Source organism: Dermochelys coriacea, chromosome 5, assembly GCF_009764565.3.
Source record: "Dermochelys coriacea isolate rDerCor1 chromosome 5, rDerCor1.pri.v4, whole genome shotgun sequence".
NCBI classification, from domain to species: Eukaryota; Metazoa; Chordata; order Testudines; family Dermochelyidae; genus Dermochelys; species Dermochelys coriacea.
Window position 1 is genome coordinate 124,084,486 of NC_050072.1, and position 12,376 is coordinate 124,096,861.

Consider the following 12,376-nt stretch of genomic DNA (forward strand, 5'->3'; position numbering starts at 1 on the left):
TAAGGAAAAGGGGAAAAATTTTCTCCCCCACCCTGTAGTTTACAGGAATTGGGTCGAATCCCTTTAAATAGTTTGTGAGCCCTCTACTGGTGCTTACTGTGTTCTAAGTTTTAGAAACCAAGCAGAGAGAGAGAGAGAGAAAGAGAGAGAGTGTGTGTGTGTGTAGTGAGGAAGGGGAGTAGGCCATGCATGTTTGGTATATTCAGTATTATATAGTCTTTGTGTATTACAGAATATTGTGTCTGTTGTTCTTTAATCATTGCCCCCTAAACCAGCTGAGGAATATTGCCAAGAATAAAAATCAGTGCCCATCCATTAAAAACAGATTCCCTATGGCTATAAACAGAAGAACAGAGTATACAGGTTAGCTAACAATGGATTTCTAATAGAGGTAGGACTGTGTCTCTTTAATTCACACTCTCTTGGGGATATTATATAACCCCAGCATGTTAGGCCCTGTCTATGCTGGGGTGTTTTGCATTGCTATAAGTACATCCAAGTGCAAATTTCCCTTGTCTGGACAAGTCCCTAGATTAATATTTGGATACCTTTTTGGGGTTTCTTTTAGGGTTACAATGACATTTCCAAAACAGTAGTGGATTAGTGCCAAATCCACTGACACTTAGTGCTGGAGGGTCTCCCCGTGCATTTTGTTTCAGGAGATTTGTAGTGGAGTCTTTCCGTTTTCAGTGTTTTGAAGCACTGTGATACAAGATCAACGGTGGATCGGACTTTAACAACAGTTCCAGCCCATCTCAATTAACCTCTTCCCTTTTCCCTATCTTTGATGCCAGCTAAGAGACTGTCACTCCAGCTCAAGGGAAATGGAACATGCCCCTTTTCGGTGGCCTTATGTGAAGTGGTGTAGGTGTCCATGGCCATATATGAAGTGGTGCGGCATCCCCCGTAGGCAGCAGAGATCCTTTAGTGGCCTGATCTGCTGGCTTTGTGGTTGTTTTAGGCTGCCGAGCAGCCATGTCACACCTGAAAATCCGGGCCAGGGCTTACAAAATAGACTAATAAAACCCTGGCAAACAAAGACCAAAGCCTGTGAATAAATCATATCCTAATATCAACCGCCGCCAGACAACTGAAGGGTTGAGAATGTTCATCCTTGATCTTGTTCCATTTCAACACCCTTGAGACTGAGGTGCAGAAAAAATATACAGGACCAGATCGACAGCTGGCATAAATCAGTGTAGCTCCATTGTCTTCAATACAGAGTGATTGGCACTACTGAGGGTCTGGCCCAATATTTTCTCAGCCCTACTGAACTCATTTGCAGCTTAGCTGGATATAGGCTAAAGAAATCTCAGCAAGGATGTCTCTGATGCATTGTTATTTGTTGTTTATGGTTCTTAAAATTGCCCCAAACAAGACATCTTTCTCTATTAGCCCATGAAATGCCAAAGCAAGCATGAAAAATACTTCATCTGGCGATAAAAGGAAGATAAACACAATGAAGCAGCCACCCATCAAAGGCCACACTTTAGAGATACATTTCAGGAATAAGTTAAACGGGACAAGTAGGAGGGGGAGAAAATAATTACCACACCGTGTCTTGGAGAGTATGAAATGATTCAACTTAATAAGAAGTGTATGAACCATTATAAATTGCTAATTTTCTTAGCTGATTATACTGCACAACACAAGATAACAGAAATACAGTGCATCTTATTATATGTTGCTGTCTTGTTTTACATCACCCCGCTTCAGAACACATAGCAGAAGGCCAAGCTTTGCTACTCACTGTGTAGAATGCATACATGTTCAGCTATATTTTTAGACGGAACAGAATAAACTGTTTTTTTCTATATCACAGCTGTCTTCTGAGCAGGATTGGAATGTAAAGCTGTGTGTCATAGGTTCTATGCTGCCAGCAGAAATTCCCGTGTTTTTATTTGTATCATGTTTGTATTGCAGTAGCACCTAAAAGCCACAGTTCTAGACCAGGACCCAGTGTGCTAGGTACTGTACATCCACAGAACAAAAAGACAATCTCTGCCTCAAAGAGTTTACAACCCAAGTTCAAGGGGTTATAGCTGTGTTTTGGGAGCAAGAGATTCTGAAATCTATCCATGCTGTGGCTATGAAGTTCTGAGTAACCATAGTGGGCACTCAAGCGACAACTCTGGCCAAAACATGGCCATGGAGTTATGATGCTATTCATTACTCTGTCCAAACTGTTTGTTGCTAACTAATGGGAAAAACAGCAGCTAGAACGGCCTAGAAATGCAAGAATTAGGAAAGTCTATATCAATCTATTTATACCCCCTGGGAGAGAGAGACTTACTAATCCCTCCCCTGCAATTCCTTGCAAAATGATAACTTTTCTAGTTTTGTGTGTGCACATGTGCATTTTCCTTTAAAAGGTAATGGTTTGTGTTTAATGGTTCTGTTCAATAAATGCCACAAGTCACACGTAAGCAGAGAAAAATATCAAGGTAGGGAGAAGAGCTGAGACTCAGCAGCAGTCTAGCTATTTCTTTAAGCTTTGCCTGGAAAATCAACAAGTTCTCTTACCTTCCTGCTAAAGGAAATCATGTTTGTTTGGTGGCATGTCTGGCGGCACAATGAGCTGAGGCTGCGGGGGAGGGGTGACAACAGGGGACGGGCCAGGGGCTAGCTTCCCTGGCTGGGAGCTCAAGGGCCAGGCAGGATGGTCCAGTGGGCTGGATGTGGCCCATGGGCCACAGTTTGCCCACCTCTGCTCTAAAGCCCATTACTATGCTCTTGAGACATCCACATGCCTTCTTCAATGGCACATGCAATAATTACTCCAATTAAAAATACAGCCAGTGCAAACTTTGTCCAATAAACCAGGATGAGATTTTTGGATAATCAAATCAAGGTAAATTTAAGGAGGGAACTCAAGTCCAGCATTCAATTAAACAAAAAAGAGAGAACCTGCCAAGAAATTATTCAAATGGAAGGAAGACATGCAACTAACAAGAGATTCATGCAGAGAAAACACTTGCTATCCAACCCCCAAGTCCCTCAAATATCCTAGTCCTAAAAGAAAAGGAAAGAGAGAGAACAAACCAAACACTCAAGGGAGTATAAACTAGCCCTTTGTCTGCAATAGGCTTCCATTGTTGGTCCCACTGCTGAATGGTATCGGTGGTTGCAATGGTGTGACATTTTAGAGCAAAAGTATAGTGTAAACAACTTAGGGCAGTGAGTCTCGCTGCAATGGTTACAGCCAGGAATAACGTGCAAATATTTTGCAGGGTCTGTCACATAGCTCTACAAATGCAGCTGAGCCCTGATCATTATGAATCCTCCCATCCTAGTCTTTGTTCTACCCTTGGCAGAGACTTGATTTTTTTCAGTATAGAAAAATTCATTCAAGGCTAGAATGGGACCCTCAGACTTAATTGAATTGCTGTCTGTGCCAATTTGGACTTGAGACTACTCAGATTCATAGATACTAAGGTCAGAAGGGACCATTCTGATCATCTAGTCTGACTTCCTGCACAATGCAGGCCACAGAATCTCACCCACCCACTCCTACGAAAAACCTCACTTATGTCTGAGCTACTGAAGTCCTCAAATCATGGTTTAAAGACTTCAAGGAGCAGAGAATCCTCCCTCAAGTGACCCGTGCCCCATGCTACAGAGGAAGGCGAAAAACCAGGCCTCTCCAATCTGCCCTGGAGGAAAATTCCTTCCCGACTCCAAATATGGCGATCAGCTAAACCTTGAGCATATTGGCAAGATTCACCAGCCAGATACTACAGAAAATTATTTCCTGGATAACTCAGATCGCACCCATCTAATATCCCATCTCAGGAGATTAGGCCTATTTACCCTGAATATTTAAAGATCAATTAATTACCAAAATCACATTATCCCATCATACCATCTCCTCCATAAATTTATCGAGTTTAATCTTAAAGCCAGATAGATCTTTTGCCCCCACTGCTTCCCTTGGAAGGCTATTCCAAAACTTCACTCCTCTGATGGTTAGAAACCTTCGTCTAATTTCAAGTCTAAACTTCCTGGTGGCCAGTTTATACCCATTTGTTCTTGTGTCCACATTGGTACTGAGCTTAAATAATTCCTCTCCCTCTCCGGTATTTATCCCTCTGATATATTTATAGAGAGCAATCATATCTCCCCTCAACCTTCTTTTAGTTAGGCTAAACAAGCCAAGCTCCTTGAGTCTCCTTTCGTAAGACAAGTTTTCCATTCCTCGGATCATCCTAGTAGCCCTTCTCTGTACCTGTTCCAGTTTGAATCCACTTTCTTAAACATGGGAGACCAGAACTGCACACAATATTCCAGATGAGGTCTCATCAGTGCCTTGTATAATGGTACTAACACCTCCTTATCTCTACTGGAAATACCTCGCCTGATGAATCCCAAGACCTCATTTGCTTTTTTCATGGTCATATCATGTTGGTGGCTCATAGTCATCCTGTGATCAACCAATACTCCAAGGTCCTTCTCCTCCTCTGTTACTTCCAAGTGATGCCTCCCCAGTTTATAGCAGAAATTCTTGTTATTAATCCCTAAATGCATAACCTTACACTTCTCACTATTAAATTTCATCCTATTACTATTACTCCAGTTTACAAGGTCGTCCAGATCCTCCTGTAGGATATCCTGGTCCTTCTCTGAATTGGCAATACCGCCCAGCTTTGTATCATCTGCAAACTTTATTAACACACTCCCACTTTTTGTGCTGAGGTCAGTAATAAAAAGATTAAATAAGATTGGTCCCAAAACTGATCCCTGAGGAACTCCACTAGTAATCTCCCTCCAGCCAGACAGTTCACCTTTCAGTAGGACCCGTTGTAGTCTCCCCTTTAACCAATTCCTTATCCACCTTTCAATGTTCATATTGATCCTCATCTTTTCCAATTTAACTAATAATTCCCCATGTGGCATGGTATCAAACGCCTTACTGAAATATAGGTAAATTAGATCCATTGCATTTCCTTTGTCTAAAAAATCTGTTACTTTCTCAAAAAAGGAGATCAGGTTGGTTTGGCACGATCTACCTTTCTTAAAACCATGTTGTGTTTTGTCCCATTTACCATTGACTTCAATGTCCTTAACTATTTTCTCCTTTAAAATTTTTTCCAGGACCTTGCATACTACAGATGTCAAACTAACAGGCCTGTAGTTACCTGGATCACTTTTTTTCCTTTCTTAAAAATAGGAACTATTATTAGCAATTCTCCAATCATACAGTACAACTCCTGAGTTTACAGATTCATTAAAAATTCTTGCTAATGGGCTTGCAATTTCAGGTGCCAATTCCTTTAATATTCTTGGATGAAGATTATCTGGGTCCCCCGATTTAGTCCCATTAAGCTGTTTGAGTTTCACTTCTACCTCAGATATGGTAATATCTACCTCCATATCCTCATTACCGTTTGTCATGCTACCATTATCCCTAAGATCCTCTTTAGCCTTATTAAAGACTGAGGCAAAGTATTTGTTTAGATATTGGGCCATGCCTAGATTATCCTTAACCTCCACTCCATCCTCAGTGTTTAGTGGCCCCACTTCTTCTTTCTTAGTTTTCTTCTTATTTATATGGCTATAGAATCTTTTACTATTGGTTTTAATTCCTTTTGCAAGGTCCAACTCTACTCGACTTTTAGCCTGTCTCACTTTATCCCTACATGTTCTGATCTCAATAAGCTTTCCTTGCTGATCCCTCCCATCTTCCACTCCCTGTATGCTTTCTGCTTCTTCTTAATCACCTCTCTGAGATGCTTGCTCATCCAGTTTGGTCTACAACTCCTGCCTATGAATTTTTTCCCCTTTCTTGGGATACAGGTTTCCGATAGCTTCTGCAGCTTTGATTTAAAGTAATCCCAGGCTTCCTCTAGCTTTAGATCCATAAGTTCTTTGGTCCAATCCACTTCCCTAACTAATTTCCTTAATTTTTGAAAGTCAGCCCTTTTGAAATCAAAAACCCTAGTTGCAGATTTTTTTTTGTTAATCCTTCTGTTCAGTTTGAACTGAATTAGCTCATGATCATTTGAACCAAGGTTATCCCCTACAACCATTTCTTCTATGAGGTCCTCACTACTCACCAAAACCAAATCTAAAATGGCATCCCCTCTAGTCGGTTCAGCAACTACTTGATGAAGGAATCCATCAGCTATTGCATCTAGGAAAATCTGAGCCCTATTATTATTACTAGCACTGGTCCTCCAGTCTATATCTGGGAAGTTAAAGTCTCTCACGATCACGCAGTTTCCATTAGTATTTACTTTATTAAAAACATTAAAAAGGGCTCTATCCATATCCAAATTAGATCCCGGCGGTCTATAGCACACCCCAAGCACTATTGTAGGGGAGGCTCTACTAGTTTTCTTCTCCACTGTAATTTTTGCCCAGACGGACTCTGTCTTATCCATTGCATTGCTTCTTATTTCTTTACATTCTACCTCATCATTGATATACAATGCTACTCCACCACCTTTACCTTTATTTCTGTCTTTCCTAAACAGCACATAACCTTCAATACCTGCAGTCCAGTCATGACTACTATTCCACCATATTTCTGTTATCCCTATAATATCAGGTTTCCCTTCCTTCACCAGTAGCTCTAGTTCCTCCATTTTGTTACCTAGGCTCCTCGCATTGGTGTACAAACATATTAATCTTTGCTGTTTGGCCTCACTCACATTTTGTACTCTATTAGGCACAGTCATTCTACAGCCAGTATATCCTGTTAGACTGGTATCCAGACTGCCCTTCCTCCTTATATATATTCTCCTACCCACGGCTGTATCTTTTCTTACTTTGTCTTCTTCCCTCTCAATGCTAAAATCCGGCATGGAGATTACCTGGACATCTCCCAACTATCTCCTGCAAATTCCTAGTTTAAAGCTCTCTTAATCAGTTGTGCCAGCCTCCATCCTAGAAGTCTATTTCCTTCCCTACTCAGATGAAGTCCATCCTGAGAGAACTGTCCTCTGTCCATGAATGCCTCCCAGTGGCCATACATCCCAAAGCCCTCCTTATAGCACCACTGCCTAAGCCATCTGTTGATAGTCATAATCTTGTCGCACCTTTGTTGCCCTTCTCTAGGAACAGGCAGAGTCCCACTGAAGATGACCTGAGCCTCGATTTTCTTAAGCGTCTTTCCCAGCCTAGCATAGTCTCCCTTAATACTTTCCAGCGAGAATCTAGCCGTATCATTTGTTCCCACATGAAGGATAATTAGGGGATTCTTTCCCGCTCCCTTTAGGATCCTTTTCAACCTCAGCTCTACATCCTGTATCTTAGCACCTGGAAGACAGCACACCCTTCTATTCTCTGGATCCGCTCTGGTTACAGGCCTGTCTATTCTTCTCAATAAAGAGTCCCCAATCATATAGACCTGCCTTTTCCTGGTGACGGTGCTATTCTCTAGTCTCTTCCCTGTTCCCTCTGGCTGCAAGTTCTTTCCATTCCTATTCTCCCTTATAATCCTCTTCAACCCATCCTGTATCCTCTTGGGGCTCATATTTGATGTAGTCTCCATTGACTCTTCCCCTTTTCCTATAGGACTAGCCGCTCTTCTCTTCTTTCTTGCCCTTCCACCTTCAGCGACTACCTGTTGAGCCCCTTCTTCATTTTCCAACTCCGCAAACCTGTTCCTAAGCTCTATTTCTCCTTCACTAGCCCGTCTTTTCCTATGCCTGGTTCTTTTAGTCACATACTTCTACTGACCACTTTCCGCACCCAGTCTCCCCTTAGAATTCCCCAGCCCTGCTTCCATCTGTAAGTCTGAGCTTTTCCCTTCAGATGCCTCATGTCTTTGCTCCATCATCTGCTCAAACCCCTTCCTAAACTCAACCAGACTTTCCACCTGCATCTCCAAACCTCGGATCTTTTCCTCCATCAGCTCTATCAGACGGCATTTCATGCAGAAAAAACTCTTACCAGATCCCCCCTCCAGGATCATGTATATACCGCAGCTTCCACATCAGGCATCCTCATTGTGTCTTCCACTACAGGAGTCACTTCCACTGCTGCCTCCGTATCTGTCATAGCCTTCCCAACTAAGTCCTGTTAATCTGGGAAACACAAACCACACCAAAAGACCGCCCCCCACAGCAAACACAAACCCTAAACAAGTACCACAATACAAACTCCCCTGTTTAAAGCTCTGTTTGCTAGCTTCTGTGCCGCTGCAGCTGTCTTTTGCTTTTCCCATGATTAGAGAGAACGAAGAATACCCTAAAAATAGCAACACTTACTGGGAAGTGTACTGGGCAATGTGAGTCAATGAACTCATTCACAGGCACCTCTACAAGGCAGGTCTTCCAAGAATGATTTTCTGGTGCTGGCCAGTATTGACCGACATGATAACATAACCCCTGTGAGCACTTCGACTGAAGGTGCTTCTAAAAGTCAAGGAAGGTAAAGAGGCTACCAATGTCTAGGCCACCAAACTCTTTCCTGTGATTTCCCTCTTGCATTTTGAGGCATTCCAACTTCCCCAGACTCAGTTTGGCTTGTGCCTTTCCAAGACGACTCTATTTTCTAATGTCATTTTAAATGATCAAGGAGCTGCCAGATAAGGGGAGGTGGAAGGGGCAGGCAGCCACCTCTGCCACAGAAAAGAATAGGTCCTAAGGGTAAGATGAGAAAAAAATGATGAATAGGAAGAAAAATCTTGAAATGAATCTAAAGAGAAATTAATCCTCCAAAGTACAGGAGTGCAGATGTATAAGGTTTGGTATATCGTACAGGAGTGGTGACAAAATGGGAAGTGGATATTTCATCAGTTTAGGGGCCATATCGATCAATATTTCACTCATGTATATTCCATTTTATGCTACTCTTCTTAATTGACATGTGCAATGTGTAGCTGGCCAAATATTCATCCAAAAGCAATAAAAATATGAAGCCATTCACTGTGTAGGTCTCAGTGTGGACTATACATGATGATCAATATCCTATTAATTAAAGATCACCCTCTTTCAGCCAGGATAGGCTGCACAAGGGCTAGCTGAATTCACACTATGGGAATGGAGAATTATTCTGAGCACTGTCTGGTGGACCATGCAGAAGAGCACTAGTGTTACCAATTCTCTGACTCCCTGAACGCTGCTGTTTCTCTGGTAAGCTCTGCAGCTTGGGCCATTGTGCACTCTTAAGAGAAAGAGGAACAATTATGAATCTTCACATGTTCCTGTTCTTTATAAACCACTCCTGTTTTTGGTTTGCCTCACTTATCCAATACCCAGGGAGGTGATAGTGAGAACCACATGAAACCCATCAGTTTATCTACAATGGATCATGCAAACAGGTTCTTTTATGTTGATCAAAGTGAATTGCCCATCTCATGATAACCTGGGGAAACTGCAAACACAAGATTTGCATAGCTGTCATGCATTTGCATTTGCCCAGGCTTTCTTTGGACAACAAACAGAAGTTTCCAGATCACAGGCCCTGGTTCTCATAGGGGACTTCAATCACCCTGACGTTGGCTGGGAGAGCAATACAGCGGTGCACAGACAATCCCGAAAGTTTTTGGAGAGTGTTGGGGACAACTTCCTGGTGCAAGTGCTGGAGGAACCAGCCAGGGGCCATTCTCCTCTTTACCTGCTGCTCACAAACAGGGAAGAATTGGTAGGGGAAGTAGAAGTGGGTGGTAACCTGGGCAGCAGTGACCATGAGATGGTCGAGTTCAGGATCCTGATGAAAGGAAGGAAGGAGAGCTGCAGAATATGGACCCTGGACTTCAGAAAAGCAGACTTTGACTCCCTCAGGGAGCTGATTGGCAGGATCCCCTGGGAGGCTAATATGAGGGGGAAAGGAGTCCAGGAGAGCCGGCTGTATTTTAAAGAAACCTTATTGAGGGCACAGGAACAAACCCTCCCAATGTGCAGAAAGAATAGCAAATATGGCAGGCAGCCAACTTGGCTTAACAGAGAAATCTTCGGTGAGCTTAACCACAAAAAGGAAGCTCATAAGAAGTGGAAACGTGGATAGATGACTAGGGAGGAGTATAAAAAATATTGCTCTAGCATGCAGGGGTATAATCAGGAAGACCAAAGCATAATTGAACTTGCAGCTAGCAAGGGATGTGAAGGGTAACAAGAAGGGTTTCTACAGGTATGTTAGCAACAAGAAGGTCAGGGAAAGTGTGGGACCCTCACTGAATGGGGGAGGCAACCTAGTGACAGATGATATGGAAAAAGCTGAAGTATTCAATGCTTTTTTTGACTCACTCTTCACAGACAAGGTCAGCTCCCAGACTGCCGCACTGGGCAGCACAGTATGGGGAGGAGGTGAGCAACCCTCGGTGGTGAAAGAACAGGTTAAGGACTATTTAGAAAAGCTGGACATGCCAAAGTCCATGCTTCCGGATCTAATGCATCTGAGGGTGCTGAGGGAGTTGGCTGATGTGATTGCAGATCCATTGGCCATTATCTTTGAAAACTCAGGGCGATTGGGGGAGGTCCTGGACAATTAGAAAATGGCAAATATAGTGCCCATCTTTAAAAACTGGAAGAAGGAGAATCTGGGGAGCGACAGACTGGTCAGCCTCACCTCAGTCCCTGGAAAAATCATGGAGGAGGTCCTCAAGGAATCCATTTTGAAGCATTGGAGGAGAGGAAGGTGATCAGGATCAGTCAACATGGATTCACCAAGGGCAAGTCATAGCTGACCAACCTGATTGCCTTCTATGATGAGATAACTGGCTCCGTGGATATGGGGAAAGCGGTGGACATGATATACCTTCACTTTAGCAAAGCTTTTGATACGGTCTCCCACAGTATTCTTGCCAGCAAGTTAAAGAAGTGTGGATTGGATGAAGGTGGCGTAGTGAGGCGGTGTGGTGCCCCACTACCCTGCCGAGGGAAGAACTTACCCAGACGCCAAAGTGCGCGGAGCCAGTGGATCCTGCACCCGCCCCCAGAGATCAAGGTGCAGGACAGGAAGTAGAAAAGCCCAACCCCAGAGCTCAGCAGCCGGAGAGACCAGACGCACGTGGCCTGGCTCCGGCTTGGGAGACCCAGGCAAGCCGCAGCCAACCTGAAGACTGGCCGAACTGGCCAGTGCCTGATGCTGACCGACGCCCAGAGGAGCAGCCAAGCCTACCCCTCGCCGGCGACCCAGAGGAGCCCAAGGTGCTGGAACCCTCCCAGGACACCACCCTGACCCAGATACCCTACGAGGGGGAGTCCGGAAGTAGCCCAGGGGCAGCCGACCCCAGTCTGGCTGCAGCACCGCCAGAACCCATGTCAGTGTGTTGCAGCCAGGATCCCCACTGACACAGCAGCGGGTCTTCGACTGCTGCTAGGGCCCCGGGCTGGGACGCAGCGGAGTGGGTGGGCCTGCGTCCTCGTGGGTGGCCGTCTCCCCCTCCCCCTGGTCGCTCAAAGCCAGGGGCCTGGGCTTATATTGACTATTTGCTCAGCCCCTGCCTGAGGGCCTGAGCCCCTGGCTGTTTCTTTGCTGCCCCGCCCTGACCCAGGGCCTGGGCTTATATCGAACTGCTTGCGGCACCCAGCCTGAGGGTCTGGGCCATAGACTGGGTATTCCCCAACCCAGCCGAGAGTGCAGTGAGGCGGTGTGGTGCCCCACCACCCCACTGAGGAACGAGCCCTGGCTGAGTTCCCTTACAAGTGGATAGAAAGCTGGCTAGATCATCAGGCTTAATGGGTAGTGATCCACGGCTCGATGTCTAGTTGGCAGCCGGTATCAAGCGGTGTGCCCCAGGGGTCGTTGCTGGGGCTGGTTTTGTTCGACATCTTCATTAATGATCTGGATGATGGGTTGGATTGGCACCCTCAGCAAGTTCGTGGATGACACTAAGCTGTGGGGAGAGGTAGAGACGCTGGAGGGTAGGGATAGGGTCCAGCGTGACCTAGACCAGTGTTTCCCAAACTTGGGAGGCCGCTTGTTCAGGGAAAGCCCCTGGCGGGCCGGGCTGGTTTGTTTACCTGCCGTGTCTACAGGTTCGGCCGATCGTGGCTCCCACTGGCTACGGTTCACTGCTGCAGGCCAATGGGGGCTGCGGGAAGCGGCGCAGGCTGAGGGACGTACCGGCCGCTGCTTCCCACAGCCCCCATTGGCCTGGAGCGACGAACCGTGGCCTCCCAAGTTTGGGAAACACTGACCTAGACAAATTGGAGAATTGGGCCAAAAGAAATCTGATGAGGTTCAACAAGGACAAGTGCAGAGTCCTGCACTTAGGACGGAAGAATCCCATGCACTGCTACAGGCTGGGGACTGACTGGCTAAGCGGCAGTTCTGCAGAAAAGGACCTGGGGATTAAAGTGGACAAGAAGCTGGATTTGAGTCAGCAGTGTGTCCTCATTGCCAAGAAGGCTAACAGCATATTGGGCTGCATTAGTAGGAGCATTGCCAGTAGATTGAGGGAAGTGATTATTCCCCTCTATTTGGCACT

At 45.1% G+C, this 12,376-nt stretch overlaps 1 protein-coding gene across 2 annotated transcripts in view; it reads right to left on the reverse strand.

Annotated features, from left to right (window-relative positions):
- GRIN3A (glutamate ionotropic receptor NMDA type subunit 3A) overlaps positions 1–12,376 on the reverse strand; it is a 102,858-nt gene that overhangs the window by 10,312 nt on the left and 80,170 nt on the right. The window lies entirely within an intron of this gene.